This window comes from Astyanax mexicanus, chromosome 2, assembly GCF_023375975.1.
Source record: "Astyanax mexicanus isolate ESR-SI-001 chromosome 2, AstMex3_surface, whole genome shotgun sequence".
NCBI lineage: Eukaryota > Metazoa > Chordata > Actinopteri > Characiformes > Acestrorhamphidae > Astyanax > Astyanax mexicanus.
Window position 1 is genome coordinate 52,011,903 of NC_064409.1, and position 18,795 is coordinate 52,030,697.

The 18,795-nt window shown below is 35.6% G+C and overlaps 1 protein-coding gene across 1 annotated transcript in view; it reads right to left on the reverse strand.

The window, feature by feature from the left end:
- prickle1a (prickle homolog 1a) overlaps positions 1-18,795 on the reverse strand; it is a 44,649-nt gene that overhangs the window by 17,806 nt on the left and 8,048 nt on the right. The gene's annotated exons all lie outside the window — the stretch shown is intronic.

The following is an 18,795-nucleotide window of genomic DNA, read 5'->3' on the forward strand; positions in this document are numbered from 1 at the left end:
AACCACAATTTGTAATTTATGATTAAAAAAGCCAAAGCCAAACAGAATATTATGGTCAATTTGCAATATCAATAACCAGTTCTAGCAAGAAGTTATCACCCTCCTCTCTCATGCCCTGACCACCCAAATCCACCCAACACCATCACTCTGACAATTAGGAGACACATCAACTAATAATATGACAGCAGAAAACCATAGAATACTTATAAACTGGAAAAATATAAATAATCTTTATAAACTCATCTTAAAAAAACTAAACTATTGGAAAAATCTATTAACAGGCTATCTCTTTCTAGACATACTCACATAACCAATCACAATCACAGACTCACACTCTGAGAACCAATCAGAATCACCAATTCACACACTCAGGACCAATCAGAATCACAGACTGACACTTTCAGAACCAATAAGAATCACATATTCACATTCTCAGAACCAATCAGAACCACTGATTCAGACTCTCAAAACCCATCAGTCACCGATTCACACTCTCAAAAAGGAGGGGTTGAGTGATCGGGAATCCTGATTTGAATCCTGGTCATGCAGCTTGCCATGAGCTGGCCTTGTTCTCTCTGGGTGTGTAGGGGTGCTTGATTTCAATCAGCACAGGGCGTCTGTGAGCTGATGTAACGGAACCGAGTCGCTGCGCTTTCCTCCAAGTACATCTCTGATGCTACTCAGCAATGCTGCATCAGCAGCAGTTGGAAAAGAGACGGTGGCTGACTTTACATGTATCGAAGGAGGCATGTGCTAGTCTTCACCCTGCTGGTGTTGGGGCATCACTGATGGGGGATATACAGCTGAGTAGCAGCTGAATGTGTGGGACAATTGGTGCAGAATCACTGATTTACAGTCAGAACCCATCAGGAAAACAATTCACACTCTTTAAATCCATTAGAATCACAAACAAACAAAAAATAACAATATCAATACAGATTGACGCGTCAAGAATAGGGATTAGACAACTTAAATATTTTGGCCAGAAATAATAATAAAAAAAACCCTGAATAAGTACAAAGACAATAATTTATATAGAACAATGACATTGTGTTGAAAAAGCAAAAAAAAAAAAATGGCATACAGGCTATTTAATTTTTGCAATACTAAAAAGTAAAAAAGGAATTTATAAAAACTTTGAAAAAACTTGATATTAATTACTTTTAATTAATTAGAATACTCAGACATTGGGATGGAATTAAACTTACGTTTGTTTTATTTCCCAACTACACAAAACTTAGAGAAAACAAAACAACTGATTTTAAAAAAGTTTACACACTGACTCGTTAAAGATGGGCCCTCCTCACTATGAAAAGTATTATGGCAGATATTGAGGTCATGTCCATATATGGTACAGTTCATGGATAATGTAATTCTTATGACAGGCCTACATGTTCAGTATTTGACCTTTGACCTAATGTTTAATTTTGTTGGGTTTCAATTTGGGCTAAATATTTAACGACTGTAGTCTTCTGCTCTATCTGTCTCAGTTTATTAGCCTGTGAGTCCTGGCCATAAACACCAATACACAACTCTTCAGAAATACAATCTGAACACCTGAACTGATAGCAGTTAGCAGTTAGCAGATAGACGTGATCTCGCTCAGGTCTTACTAAAAAGAAACCCCCAGGTTCAGTTTTTGTGTTCCCTCATACATTAAATGTACTAAAACCAGCTCTAGACAGTTTCCCACCCATACAGAGCTGAATAGACCCCAGCTAAAGTCAGTCTTTCACTTCTCAGTCAACAATGATGTCAACAGGTCCAGACCACTGTGCCTAAAGAAAAGCTCTACATGAAACCTAGGGGACTACTTACCATATGAATCAAAGGAGCAGTTCCTATCTAGATCAGCCACTTCCATGAGGAAGTTTCATTAGAGCTGCTGTGTAGTTTGAGATTTCTTTATTTATTTCTATTTTATAACCAACATTAAAAAGTATAAAAAGTGAATTAAGCTAAAACAAATCTCTACTTAGAGTTATTTTGTTTGTTTAAGAAAAAAACTGAAAAAAGTTAATACCCTCCCATATGATGAAGTAACCTCTCAAATCAAGACACCAAATACTTCAGTAAGGCCCTTTCATTACGAGCCGCTGTTTATTTTGAATGTTTTAAAACTTATTTCCTTTTTATAATCAACGTTAAAGTAGGAAAAGGTGGATTAAGGTAAAAACAAACATTAAGCTAATTTTGTTTGGTCTAATAAAAAAAAAAAACATCATTTTAACAATTTTAATCAAATGAGGAAGTAACCTTCCAAGTTTTAGACACCAACCAGGGCCCAGTTTCCCAAAAGCTGGAAACCCATTACGAACATCTTAACACGGAGAGAGAGAGAGAGAGAGAGAGAGAGAGAGAGAGAGAGAGAGAGAGAGAGTGCTCAGTGTGAAGCTCGTTCAACCATCTAAGAATCATCTTCATGCCAGGAACCTTTTGGTAAGCCCACCCCACTTCAGTAAAGATGTTTCATTATCATTTCATTATCAGCTCCTGTGTATTTTCATTTCATAAGCAACATTAAAGTAGAAATGGATGATTTAAGCTAAAAAAACAAAAGTCTCATTTTGTTTTATTTAAGAAAAAACAGCCTTTTAATATCATCCCAAATAAAAACACCAAGTACTTCTGTAAGGAAATTTTATTACGAGCTGCTGTGTAATTTCAGATTTCTTTATTCATCTTTTTGATAAGCAACATTAAAGAAAGGAAAAGTGACTTAAGCTAAAAACAAAACTCTGCAAGGAGCTAATTTTGTTTTGTTTAAGAAAGAACAGTGAAGTAACCTCCCAACATTTCAAGACCAACCGCTTCTTTAAGGAAATGTTATTAAAAGCTGCTGTGCAATTTGACATTTCTTTATTTATTTTCATTTCAGAAGCAACATTAAAGTAGAAATGGGTGAATTAAGCTAAAAAAACTAAATTAATTTTATTTTCCTTAAGAAAAAACAGTCTTTATTACCCTCCAATATGATGAAATAACCTCTCAAATGAAAACACTAAGTGCTTCTGTGAGGAAGTGTCATTACAAGCTGCTGCGTAATTTGAATTGTTTTTATTTATCTTTTTAATAAACAACATTAAAGTAAGGAAAAGTGATTTAAGTTAAAAACAAAACTCTACTAGAAGCTAATTTTGTTGAAATTTTGAGACCAACCGCTTCCTTAAGGAAGTTTAATTTCGAGCTGCTGTGCAATTTGAGATTTCATTATTTATTTCCATTTCATCATTAAAGTAGGAACAGGTGCATTAAGCTAAAATAAAACTTTACTAGGAGCTAATTTTGTTTTGTTTAAGAAAAAACAGTGTAATCTTAAATTTTAAAATTTAGAAACCAACAACTATTTGAGATTTCTTTATTTATTTCCATTTCATGAGCAACATTAAAGTAGGAAAGGGTGAATTAAGCTAAAAACACTGGGAACTCCACTGGGAGCTCATTTTGTTTTGCTTAAAAAAAAAACGGTCTTTTAATTCCCTCCCGTATGATGAAGTAACCTCCCAAAATTAAGACACTGGAAAAACACTCATGTGGCCAACTTCTTGACCTCAGAGAACCCAGAGGTTCTAAGTAGAGAGACAGTTGACCCCATCATCTCTATAATTTCCTGAAGAATGTGCAAAAGGTGAAGGTCTTCCTGTTGTTTCAATAAACAGAGCTTAACGCCGGGCCTCTGTTTGGAGGGTCCGAGGTGCTTGTTTCCTAAACGATGGATGATGGCGGAAGTTATGAAAACAAATTCCCCTTCCCAGGGTGGTCTTTATGAGTAACCCTGACCGTTTCACTGCTACCCTGCTAACTTGGACGTGCACGCTCGTGAAACAGAAGCCCCCTCCGAAGGCTGCGAGAGGCGTCCGATTCTACAGCCTGGGTAATGTGGATCTCTGGGATGCGGTCAGTGGTGGAACATCTCAAATGTTGGTTTCGTCCACTTTCTGTCCGGCTGTACCACAGACCAGCAGATGGAACGTCTCTAGCTCCAGCTTCTTCTGGGTTTCTGGTGTTTATGAACTGGTTGGTGGGCTTCTCGGGGTGGGTTGGGAACGTGGATTGTAGTCATGCAGGTTTTTTGGGGACAAAGCCATTGTTGAAGTCAAGGGCACAGAGGCTCAATCCCAGCAGGGCTGTGGCTGAACTACAGGTCTTTGTGTTCACAGAAAGAGAAAGAAAGAATTCACACTCCCCTGCATTAGCAAGTCTTTGAGAGATAAACAACCCCACATCCTGCTGTGAAGGAATTCATGTGTTTTGAGGTGGAGAGCTCGAAATGCTGACTTGCTTCTATCGAGGGTTGACAAGGGAAAGCGCTATGCATTAACATGCTGCAGCAGACTGCTGCACTGATACTGAATCTGAATGTGTTTCTTGTGTTAGAAGCAAACATACAGTGAAGTCTTTGAAATGTCTTTTAAAAGGAAGGTGCAAACCTAAACCTGCTGACTTTTCAATTCTGCAAAGTCACACTATAGATACGACTCCAATTATTGGTTATATCTGCCATGTCTGCTGCTATGTATTAATTATCTGCTAATCTACTAATATTTATTAATCAATAAATATCCATACATCAACTATTTTCCACTTTTGGGAGAAATCAGTTATTTTTATATGATTTTTAAATTAGTTTTTACATTACAAACTAAGATCTACTTTATTTACACTTATTTTCACTTATTTTAAGGCACTTCAAATAAATAAAGTGGTTCATTTTTGGTTGATATTTGATCAATCAATTATGGAAGCATTATGCCTTATCTCTCTTATTTGCCACTGTCACAGCACTGTCAATCATAGGATTATGAAACAATGGAATATATATTATGACATCAAATGAACATTTTAGTACAGAATATTAAAATTAAAGGTGCCACAAGATGTTCTTTGAATGATCCATAAAAAAACAGAGATTTCTAAGATTGCATGAGCTTTTAAATGTTTAAAGAACTTTCACATAAATTTCAAACGGAAGATGTCTTACATTTAATGATTTAAACTGAATAATGTCACTATTCAATTAAAAAAGATGTATATTACTCCAAAAGAGCAACTTCACAGGAGAGAGATAAAACCTTCTCAACTTTCAATCAATGTGAGTTTATTTCAGGTCATTCTGGAGAATGTTGGTCCATTCTATTAGTCCATTAAATAAGAAATTTTGACACAGTGTAGGGGACAGTTTTAGTGTTTACATTATGTAAAAATCTAAAAATTGACAAAATGTTTATTGGACATAATATTCTCAACTCGTTTACAAAAATAGTTCTTCTATTGAAAATTAAGATTCGTAAAGAATGAACATTCCAATGAAACCCATTATTGGACAAATCCCTTATTTTCTTTACTACTGTAAGATAGAGTTTATTGTAATATATAAGTGTCTTAATATATTAAGAAATATACAGCTAAATAAAGCACATTTAAATATTAATGTAAAACGGTTGTCTAATGTTTTTTATCCAATGTTTTCTTGTAGAAAAAGCTTAATTGTTAATAATTTATAGACTCTGTATGGTGCATCTCTGCCCAGTTTTATTTGAGTAAATTCTGTGGAAACAAGCACAAGTCTTTCAGACTCCCTTCAGCATGTAGGAAGAGACAGCTCTGTGTTCCTAATCCACAGTCTGTCATGTAGTATTTCTTGATGCCAGCTTTTCCATTTGAGCAGAAACCGTTTTGACTCAACGTGTCTCATTCTGTACACAGCCAAACGTGCCAATTATGTCATCTGTGCTGAGCCAGGTCTTTTTTTCCCTTTACACAAACACCCGTGGGCCCGTAAAACACTTGAGAAATTCCACATTAACTGACGAAGCCTGACCACAATACTCAAAATTAGGTGAGCGTCTGACGAAGCCTGACCACAACACACAGTAGAGATCAATTGTTCAATTGTCATTTTTTATACATTTTCCACTCATTAACCCAAATGAATCCCAAAATGCGTCAAAGTGATTTACTCATGCTTTAACTACTAACTAGCGGTGCTGCGCTCTATTGTTAGAGCGTTGGCTCTTGTTACACAATTCAGGCCTGACCTCAGATACTTGTGAAATATAAAAGACCACAAGTCACACATCCCTGACCTCGGGTTGTTCCTCAGCTCCAACAAGCCGTAAATCTCGGCCCCCTTTCTAACAGCCCCCGCGCTTACTCGCGTTCAGAATGACCCAAACAGCAGCTCACACCTGGCTTTAACCTCTTTGAACTGTAAAACAGACGCTTTGACATGACTTGTCCCAGCTCCACATCTCAGAACCGACATGCTCTGGCTCTGTTCGGACCGAAGCTATATAGTCCTGAAGTCACATTCCTCATTCCTCAGCCACCCAGTTTAAAGCGTTCTCTGAGGACCAGCATGCGTAGACTTGGATCCCAGAAGAGTGGACTATATTTGAGAGCGTCCTAAATTCTACTACATAATGTGGGTCAATTGTCACATGGACAATTGCTGTTACTTACGGTCATAAATCAGCTCCCCCTGGTGTATCTCTGGTGTGTCTTGGCTGGTCAGGCTTTCTTATTGGAAAAGTGGGCTTACAGAAGGTCTTATATATATAACTGTAAACTGATTTCAACAAACTGAAACAACTCTAACAATTTCATCAGGTTGATGGGCCCATATAAAGTAGGATAAAGAGATAAATAATATGCATGATAAAATATACTGTTCTTTACTAGTGATGGTAGTGGCAGTGATGGCAGTGATGGTATTGTATTAAGAGAGAAACACTATAAAAGGACAGCAGAACAAACTAACTAAAAGGTTTTATTGACATTCCTTTAACACTGAGTACCAAAAGCCTCGTAATGTGAGATTTACAGGTATGTACAAACTACAAACTTACTACATGAAACTATAAACTAGATTGGCGTTATGATTCTTTAAGTGCTTTAACAGTCAAAATTAGTAAATGGTGTTATCTGTATTAACTGCATGTTTTATTTAATAACTGGTATTGGTGCCATCCCAGCTAACAAATTTTAATTAGTAGAACATTTGCTAAACGTAACAATTAACACTCATAGAACATTCATTCTATCAAGTGTCTGGACATTGTTATTTAATGTTTTTAAGTGTTCTGGTAACGTTGCTGCAACCACACTTTTTTCACGTTTTGGGAATGTTACTTTTAACATTTCCATAATGTTAGTATTGCTCTAGATGGGAACGGTATGTTCCTAGAACCTTTTCAAAATGTTGCTAAACATTCTTAGAACGTTCTCTGTTTGTTGGGATACAGGTTGGTTTATGTGCTATCATCAAATAAGCACATGAATCTTCAGTGTTAGCAGTAGCCTGTATCTCTATGTGTTGGCTTAAAATGTTTCCATAATGTTAGTATTCGTGTAGCTAGGAATGTTATGTGAGAAACATTCTAATAACGTGGTGACGCCAACCATTATTATGTCATATTAATGTTTCTAGACCACTTTTTCTTAAATGTTACAGGCTAACCTTCCTAGAACTTTTTTAAAACGTTACTAAATGTTCTCTGTTTGTTGGGATACAGGTTGGTTTATGTGCTGTCATCAAATATCATTGATTAAGCTCATAAATCATCAGTTTTAGCTGCCCTGTGTGCTTATGTCTTGACTTAGAACATTTAGATAGTGTTAGTATCAGTCTAGCTGGGAACGTTATGTGAGAAACTAATAGTTTAAATAACATGGTAACGTAAACCATTATTACGTCACACTTTCTCAGAATTTTCCTAGACCACTATTTCTGTAATATTACAGGCTAACCTTCCTAGAACCTTTTTTAAAACGTTGCTAAACGTTCATAAAACATTCTCTGTTTGCCATCTTCAAATATCTTCAATTAAGCTCATAAAACATCAGTATTAGCAATGCTAGACCCAGTTTTTACATTACGTCATATATGCTACTTTAAACTGTTACCAGAAAACATTTAAAATGTTCAGAGAATGTAGAGATTTCCTCTTTTAAACATACATTTAAACAACTGCAAAGTAAGAATGAGGATAAATGTGCCTTAAATAGGTAACTGCAATTGAAATATCAATGTCAAACCTTTGAAAAGTATCATGCAACATCTCAAAAGTAACAGAGAAAGAGGAAACCCCACATTTTTGCAGGTTCTGTGCTTCAGTCCAATGGTTTTTACTGGCACTGCTTTGTAAAGGTCAGTGGTCTCACCGTGTAAGGACTGGCGGGGGTATATCACCCTGTAAATGTATGCTGCAGTGTCGAGAGTTGCGAAGGTGGTCAGACAAGGTTATGCCCCTGCATTGTTCCCCCGTTTACTGCAGTTCACAGCTATTGTTGAAGGTAGTGCCTAGTTGTGTGCTAACTGTCTTATAAAAGTAAGGCTGTTCCAAGACTTTAATGACCTGCCAATGGCCATTATCAAGACACAAGCACAACAAAAGAGGAGTCATAAAGGCCAGTAAAAGACCATCATCCTACTGTAATAACAGCCCTTTACACATGAAGAGAGTAGGAAGAGGTCAACTGATGGAGTGTCTGTTGCTCTGATATTGACTTAGCCACACTGGTGCTGACAAACCTGGCTCAGTCAACAGCGGCTGACCCCTTTTACTGCATTTGTTACGGCAGATCAGGCTGACCTGAGGGCTGACACCACAGATGGGTGCGTGCGGCAGTAGTAGTAGTAGTAGTAGTGTACTACTTTATATCCACACTAAAATGATTTAACACTTGAATTTGCTGAGAATTTTTTAGCTTCATAAAAAAAAAGATATTTAAGAATTGCTAAACTGACCAAACTAGCATGTATTCCATATAAGGCCATATAATGTATGTATAAATGTCACATTGGGCGGTGATCTGTACTTAAAGCGACAGTCTGTAAGTTTTGAGAATCTAGAGACCTCTCTGATGAGAATGTGGTATTGCACCAAGCATGTGGAAGAATACTTCCACATAATAATGTATAATATGTATAATAATATGTATAATATAATATGTATAATAATGTGAATTGTTGTGGTTAGGTCCTTCCTTTTCTTTGGTTTAAAGATGTGTTTAAGCAGATAAAGACGAGTTTTACATAAAGATGAGTTTCTGATTATCATTCTGATATCTCCATGTATGCAGTAGTTCTTGTATCAGTGCCATTAGCAGTTCCACAGATGCTTAGGTAACCAGCAAAAGCTGTTAAAAATAAAGACACGTGCCATGGCCAGAAGAACTCCAAAGAAAATCAACTCTGTTTACAGAAATAATATATATTAATGTTATTTTTTTTCTGTTCCCTTCTCATTCAGGGATACTACTGATTTTAATTTAAAAGAGAAAATCTTGAGGACTGCTGCTTTAATACAGACCAGATTTGTATATTTTAAATATAACTGACATGCTGATTATCCCCCTAAGACCCTCCTAAGAGACTTTTGTTTGGTGTGCATTTTTAATTTCTCCTATACATTTGGGATTAGTAGGACCTAACAAGTATAAAAACTAAACTTTGCCTTTGTACAGGAAGTCATTTATGCAAAAAATAATGTTCTCATGGGAAAGTAGTTTATTTTAACATTACAAATAATGCAACTTTTCCATTTGGGTTTAGAAATTTTAGCTTTCTACATTAACAAATAATACCACTTTCTACTTTACTTTCTACAGTAAGTACAAAAACTAGTTTTAAATCTAAAATGAAATGATCATTTTTACCTGGACCAGGTTTCTTACTGGACTGGCTGTAGAAACTTTTGACTGGACTGGCAAAACATTTACTCAAGATTTACATTTGAAACAATATCACTTTTTTAAATCAGTAAAAAAAATCAAACATAAAATTCAATGGGATATGTTTTCCTGTCCCATGTTTCTGTCTGGACTGGCTGTAGAAACGTATGACTGGGATTCCTGTAGTCTGGTTTTCAAGCAATTTAGTGTAATGTTGTCATGTGATCACTAGATAATACAGACAGTGTCTCTATATGAGGCCAAAGGGTCAATGTTTTAAAAATAAAGTACCATGGTGCAGAGAAGCACAAATGTAAATGTCCCCATATAAGGATGCAGATTCTCAAGAGGTTATTTTTATTTTATTCATTTTACACACATTGACTGACTGATTAAATAATTGGAAGTATACATACAATACAAATCTCCCCAGCCTCTCCTCTTCATACACTGTAATGTATGACACTCATGACCTTAACTACTCCATAACTTTACATAATTGCCTGTTCATTACAATGCCTGACATAATTTATCACCATTATCTCCAGTGAAGTTCTGCAGTACTTGTAGTTAAGGAAATGGGTCTTGTATATCATCACACACTACAGTCCAGAGTTTTTAACCCTCTGAGATGGACTCTACTGGACTTTGAGACAGGACATCGTATTTCATCCCGTATTTGACAACCTCTCACCTAGCTGTAAAGAGCGGGGCTTATTGTAAACAATGGGGAGTGGACACTCACACACATCCCCAGGCTGTTAAGGGCAGGAAGCTCTTTTATATTGGCACACTATAACCACACAAAGACTTTGTGGCAGGCTACACACATACACACTTGGGCCAAAGGGGTCAGTCCAAGTACATCCACTCAAATGAGACAGTCTGCCAACAATGAGGTGAAGTCAGGAGGAGGTTTGTGCTACTGGGACTTTAGGGACGGTGTGGGTAAGAGGAATATGACAATATGAGTTATACAGTATTTTATTATATCTTAAGGAATTTGTTACTGTGAAAAATGATGTGCTTTATTGTGGATTTTTATCAGTTTGACCAGCTGCACATTTAATTACAAACAGTGTAGTTATTTCTGTTTAATTAGATGAGGTTCAGAGTATATATTTGAATTACAAACACTGTACATTTATTATAAAAAGTGCTACATAAATACACAGTATTAATGACAATAGGACAGCATGAAGAATCACTTTCTGGTGCAGTTGAAAAATTATGCAAACACCTAAAACTTAAACTGAAATGTAGTAAAATACAATGAAAAAATGATGAGTGAAATTTACTTTAAAAAGTTTTGCAACTTTCTGCATTTTTTTTTTTTTAAGTAAATTTCATTTCATGTAAATTTAAGTAACTTCAACTCAGTTTCAAAACTTAAATGTTACATAGAAAAAATAAGTGAACTGAACTTTAGTCAATTCTTTCTTTTAGTAAACTTTACTTCATTTATTTTGTTTTTTTTGATGAATCAATCCTTTCTTTTAGTAAACTTAACTGGATTTCTGCATGCAATATTACCTAATCCAAATTACTTTAAATGTAAATATTTTAAGTTAAAACACACTTTCAAATATTTACATAATCTCAAAGATTTATTTTGTAAACAGACCAAGTCTCACTGTCTCAACACATGGGTGGCATGTTATAATTTTTTTTTTGGTATAAATTTAGTTTAAATTTCAGGAATGGTAATATATTATGTATCCTAAATTATTAGAGTAATACTGTATAAATTAAGTAATTGTAATTAGGTAATAATATATGCAGAAATTAAGTAAAGTTTACTAAAATAAAGGATTGACTCAGCAAAAATAAATTAAGCAAAGTTTACTAAAAGAAAGGATTGACTGAAATTCAGTTCACTTATTTACTCTATGTAACATTTAAGTCTTGAAACCGAGTTTAAGTTGCTTAAATTATTTTTTAATTAAATTGACTTAAAAAAAAGCAAATGCAGAAAGTTTTTTTCAGTATAGAGAAATTAAGCAAAACATTTACTTAAATAAAAAATTTAAATTTTTGCCTTGAAACAATGTCACTTTTTTCAATTGACTGTGTTTAACAAAAGCATTAAGCACTTGGAATTGACCTAAAAACTGTGCTTTTCAACTTCCCACGCATGCGAACATCTCCCCGAGCTGTGCTGTAGTTACTTCAAAAGGAATAATATAGGAGCCCTCACATTCGACAATACTCAGAAAGAGTTAACAACGCTCCCCAGCCTGGGATCCCTCTAATCATTAACATTCCTTAGAGAAGCGCTCTCTTACAGTCTTTTATAAGCAGCTAATTGAACACATGCCTCAGTGGCACTGCACAGGGAGAACACTAACTAGGCTGCATGCTGGATGCTGCAGTTTAGGCTCAGCTTAATTGGGCTCAATTTAAGTCATTAGGAAAAGCAGTAAAGTCAAAATGAGAAGGGGGGGATGAATTATACCCCAACCCAAAACCTCATACTGGCCTCAGACATGCACCGTAGATGAAGAGCATGATGAGGCTGAGGCTTCTTTGCATGTTTAATCCTTAAGGAGTAACTCTACACTATTTTTCTTTTCTGGTATTTGGTTAAAACAAGTGATCTGTCACATGCTAATGACATTTGCCATGTAAATTCAATTTGTAGTGAAGAGTTGCAAACTTACGAATGTTGAAAAAAGTGTTGATTCTTGGCAGCAACAGTATATCGTCGCTGTCCAATTAAAGGAGTATCTCCAAAACGCCAACTTTACAGGAGAGAGATAAAACGTTTTAAAATTTCAATGGAAGTCAAAGTAAAAACAATTTATTTCAGGTACTTTTTGAAGAAATTCTATTGGTCCATACATCAAGAAATTTTATCAAAGTATAAGAGACAGCTGATTTGTTCAAAATAATGTAGTAATCGAAAAATCGAGAAAAAAATGGAGACAATATCCTGTACTGTACATACAAAGTAAAAAACCCTAAACTTGGCTCCTTTCTATCTAAACTTACTCCTAACTACACCCTGCCTCTGCATACCTGTTCTCAGACCCATAATAAGCATTTTTCATATGTTCTGAGACTTGCGGATATTGAGGGTAGATATACATAATAAAAGTCACAGGTACTATATTTCATAAATGTATGCTCATTAAAACAACTACAGTCCTTTTCGGTTGTGTTTTTCTATTCTGAGCTCCACAGTGCAGTTCTGCATGGAAAGTTTTATAGCATTTTAATTTTGGTTTATTTTTTAAATATCAATTATATTATGGACATCTTAAGGGGCAATATATGGAGCTTTAGCTACATAAGCTCTGCATGATGATGCCATGGTAATGTGGCCCAGTCCAAACTCTCTATTGGCCAGTTGAGCTGAAAGATGATGACATTTTTAAACACCCAAGGATGCTTTAAAATCATGGTTTACATACCAGCATTTACACTCTGTACTCATTCACACACACCAATCGTTCACAGCGTACTCTCAACTGGAAACAACCGTCCACTTGGGCGACAGCATTCATTGGGCACTAAAGAGTTGACCTAACACAGCGTGCCAATCCATATATCTGAGAATACAGTCATACACACATACACACACATACAGTACATACTTGCACCCACACACACACAGCAATTCAATTCAGAGAAAAACAGGTCCACACCTCTTTTAAGCAGCATCACAGAAATGCCAATTTTTCAGTGCAATTTAGAGTATCAAATTGACATAATCTTCAAGTTTTAAGGCTGTGGGAGCAAGTGTGGAAACTCCACTCAGATAGGGACTTGAACCCAGAACCCCAGCACTGGGAGGTGAATGTTGCTAACCACTGATGTGTTATTAGGACAAAAATGTTTGATTTATGACTAATTTTGTGTCAGTTTAGCTTGGAAGAAGCGTTTTATGTAAAGTTGTTTGTTATAAAGATAAAACCTGTCTGTGAGACTTAATGCAGTAAAGATAATTCATCAATTCTACTCACAGTGTAATTAAATATGCAAATATTTTGAACAAATAGTTAAACAAAACAAAAGTCTGTGGCTTATCGGATAGATTTGGCTTAAATTAATACTGTGGTGCCCCCTTTTAACCCCACTCGGATTAATTCCATATTAATCCGTTTTAATTCCACCCACACAATTCAATCATCCACAACAAATAAATCACTGTATGAACTTGAGCATACGCTGAGTTTATCATACCTCAATGTCAACAGAAATGTAATTAAATTGAATTAATCTGAAAACAGAAAATGATTTAATCCTGAATTTGAACAATGTGAACCTCGTTGAAACATCAATCTGTATATTAGTAAAAAAGTAGGAAAGTAAGTTTAACAGGTTATAGTTATAACTGACCCTAGTCTTCATACTGTTGTTTGAACCTACTGCCCCTTCTTAATTTTTCACAATTTTGCACAACACATAAATAGGAAGGGCAACAGTGGGATGCCATGTCCCAAATAGTAATTCCACATTCGTTTCATATACTAGTAAACCTTAGATCTTACTAGATCTTACTTTTCCCAATGTACTTTTTCTATCATCATTAACATTTCTGTTAATAACATTATTAATTGAGCTATAATAAACATAAAAATGACTAAACTGAATTTTTATGTTATTTTATGATATATATGTTTTAAAAAAAGAATTGTCACTGTTGTTTTTTCTATTTATGTGTTATAAGTGCTTATTAATGTGAACTTCGTTAAAACATTCATCTTTAAGTAAGTAAGTAGGTAAGTAGGTGACTTTAACAGGTTATACTACAAACTCATACTGAAGTTTGAACCCATTGTCCCCTTCAGTCAAATTTTTCACAATTTGACTACTGCATCTAACACTCTCCCACTAAAGCACTGTGGGCTTTATACTGCAGGTGCTGATGGATTTGACCCGTGACGTTAGAGCACTGGGATGGTTTGTCTTCCCTACACTGACAGGCTGGATGACCATGGCAATGGGCTGCGGTGACCTCTGCATGTTGCCTAGCCACCTCTGACGTGCAGACCCACTGCCGCCCAATAAAAGAGAGTTTTGTTGTATCTTATACAAGCTCTGTGTGGCCACTGTGTCTCTGCATGTGTATTGTAGCACTAAACTCTTTTATTTTACTCGGCTTCAAATGGTCAGCCACCTTTTTTATTCTGGCTTCCTGTTGTTCTTTCCAAAGCAAAGCAAACACTGCAGACAGTTGACCTAAAAGGTACTTCTGGAGACTGAAAAAAGTTTTCAGTGGAGGATGCTAATGTTTATTTGTATGCATTTACATTTACAGGCTTTCAGAGGGTTAGAGGTATGCATGTCTTCTTCTGTTATTCATGCATTTTTTTTTTACAGAAAACTACTTACTTGTTTTTTTGTAAGTTGTTTTAATAAATGAGTGCATTAAAGCAGCAGTCCCTAAGATTTCTATTTTAATTTCAAAGCTGTAGTATTCCTGAGTTAGAAATGGACGAAAAAAATCTATTTAATGGTATCAGTGTCCTGGAATGACCATCCCAGCAATGTCTAATAATGTAATTCTAAAAATTAAAGGGGTCTGGTAGGTTTGTTTGGATGTAATTGAAATATGTGGTACCGCTTTAAAAAAAAGGCTCCTTTATGAAGGGTTATAAATAGTGTACAAAGGTGTTTATTAATTATTATTAGTTATTAATTAGGTTATAAACCATTAATAAGCAGTTAAAACACATAAACAGTCCCAAAAAGTGATTCCACATTTGTTTATACTGTTGAACCTCAGATCTTACTAGATGCTTATCTTACTTTGTCTTTTCCATCAGTCAACATTAACATTTCTGTTAATAACTTTATTCATTGAGCTATAATAACATATTAAGTGACTAAACTGACGTTTTAAATTATTTTACAATATATTTATATTTATGTGTTGTAAGTTCTTATTAATGTTTCCAAAACATTTACAACTTATGACAATTTATAACCATTAACAAAACTTGTTAATGGTTAAACTATTTATAAACACTTCATAAAGAAGCCTTATTTAAAAGCGGGACCAAACACCAACAGAACACATTCTCTTACACAGTCTCTAACTCTCCAAAACTTGGCTTTAAAGGAAATATTGAACATATACTGTAATTGGGAACAGATTTGGAGATGTTGGATAATGTTTCTTTATGGAAGCAACAATATATCTATATATATAGTAACAGTCTATCAGAGATCGAATACACTACATTTAAAGCACTTATGGCTTAACATCAGTGAAAAAAGCTAAAAACATAATGGGTGTGCCCATGTACAGTTTTTTTAAGCTAAGAGCGTGTGTGTGTGTGTGAGATCATGCACATCTGGTTGTCTGCCGTTCCACTGTTTTCATTCAGCCTACAACAGGAAGACAGTGTGAGCATTCCAAACAAACACACCCCTCTTTGAACCCCCACCCCTCCCTCCATGTGGGCTGGAGGCAACACACTCGTCTTTGTCACCCTCCCTCTTTTGCACCATTGTGGGCAGCGGGTGACACTGGGAGGTATGTCCTCGTTTCGCTTCGGTCAATATTGACCCACCTGTATGCTGACCCTCGATTCTACTGACCCTCACTTCTGTCATAAACCTGTAGGGATGTCACTACTGCCAGAGGACGGGATACACAGAAATGCAGCTGTATTTTTTAAGAGTAGTTTTAAAAAGGAAAACTTGTAGATGTTTATTGACCCCTTAACAGGCAAGCACTTTTGTCAGTTGTCTGCCTGATAATACACACCTTAATCTTGAGGATTTCTATTCAAGCTTTACATTAAAAGGCTTTTATGTTTGATAAGAAGCATTACCGTAATTTTACTAGAAAATATTTTAAAATAGTAAAGTAAATATGCAACTGTTAAAATATAATGAAAAAAAAATATAACATTGTCCATCAAATATCAATATTTTTCTGAATACAAACCAAACATTTCATTTCCTCCTATCCTTTCATTTCATTACAGTTGTATAGTTTTTCTGTTTTGAAATTCAAGAATTTGGGTTAAATCCGCTTACTGATCTGAATTATTAAGTAGACAGGCAGCTTTTCCAAGTGTCCTGTAGGAGTCGCCAATGCCTTCAAAGTTTTCAGAATGGAAATAAGTTATTATACTTCAAAGAAAAAAGTTTTTGTATCACCTACACTTGTAGCCCATATATGGGTCAAGACATGTTGAAGGGTTAATAAATAATAAATACATTTCCAGACGCTCAATGGCTCTCAATCACTCTCAAAAATAAAGCTGAGAGAAATCAGTTATTTCAGTTTAGGGGAATTTCTGAACCTTTAAATAAAGCACATTTTATTTTATTTTTGTTTTTTATAGAACAGCAAAGAATATATGGTTATTTGTTTGGAAGGGCCATATTAAAAAAAAAAAGAAGCCATAGAGGAAACACTTCTGGTTATCATTTGTTTGACAATAAATCACTAAAAAAAGCTAACATATTGTTACTTGATCAGTCCTATTATTTTAAATGGTCAAGCCTAGAAAGCAAAGAAAAACAATGACTTTGCATCAGCAGGAAGGAAAAGATTGGGACACAGTTGAGATCAGCTGTGTCTGAGCAGACGTAACTCTATTTGATTTCCTGCGTCTGATTATTTTACCAGGCAGCAGGAGAGACGACAGCTTAAAATATCAGCACAACACTGGGCTCTGTAAGAGAGCCAAATGTCACTGGATCTTAGGACTGCTGTTTCTTTCAGTCAGTCTTCTCGGTCATTAGGAAAGATGGACACTTTTAGAATGATTCAGAAGATAGTAGGATATAGAAGATTTCGTAAGTAGCTTGTTTTAAAATAATATTGTCTTAGATGATTCACAATGATTTACAGACCTCTAACAATTCTTCTTAATTCAGGCCCTAAGACGATCTCGTTTAACCAGCTACTTAAAGGAGAGATCCAGTGTAAAATGGACTTGAGGTGTAGTGAAACATGATAACGTGTACAGACTTTTTGTCAAGTAGTCCACCTCCGTTCACTTCCAGCCTTTTGAACAACAGCACTTTTAGCTGATGCTCCCCACAGGCTTATAATGCTAGTGATAGGGGCATATCACTGCCCATGCAAAGAAATCACTATTTTACACCATTAACAAGCTCAAAGTAGCTCCACACTTCATTGGTAGAATTCTGAGGGTCCTGACATTAAAAATGAGGCATTGAGAAACTTTGAAAGTGCACAGATAGTTTATTAAAAAACACTGTTTATACACACAGTACTAGTTTTTTTTTTTTGTTTTTTTTTTTACAAATAGTAAGCTATTCAACCTTACAAGGAACTTTTATATTAAGCACAGTGCAAACATAACCTCCTTGTATTTCAGTCTACTGAGATACCTCAGGAGGCAGCTTGTATATATAAAGATGTACAATCTTGATTATCCCATTTTGAAAATTGCATTAAAACTTCAATTTAGTGAATCAATCTCCCAGCCCTAGTACTGTGTGTATAAACTCTGTATCTTTTTAATAAACTACCTCTGCACTTTTAATGTTCTCAGTGCCTCAGTGTTTTAAATGTCTGGACCCTCCGAATTCTACCAATAAAGTGTGGAGCTACTTTAAGCTTGGTAATGGTGTAAAATTAGTGGGGTTTTTTTTGCATGGTCAATACTATGCCCCTATCATTAGCACTGTAAGCCTGTTGGTGGCACTGGCTAAAAGTGCTATATTTCAGAATGCTGGAGGCAAATGTAGGTGGGCTATTCCACAAAAGTTAGTACTCATTATCATGTTTCACTACACCCCAAGTCTCTCACACCAGATTTCTTCTTCAACTGTTCCTTACGTAAGTGTTAAGCGTTGCATAGCAAGCACATCTGAAATTCCAGCCCTAATTCAAGTAATCAGCATTGGGCCTTATGACAGACGAGCCCTTATTAGCGCTGAGTAACAGGAGCATGTGCTCTTCACATAAGGGAACCGTGATCTTTATGTGATTATTAAGAACAACCGACCTGCTGTTTCCCAGAGTGCTGCAAATAGGCTGTGCCTGACTTGAGTCTAGCTCCACCGGCAAAAACATCCCATCCCTCCGTGCATTACACATTATTTTGGCGTATGATTTTGCTCAGTAATACATTTCTGGCTTTGGCCAGAGCTTGGCCACAGAGACGAGTTCTGAGTTTGCAGCTG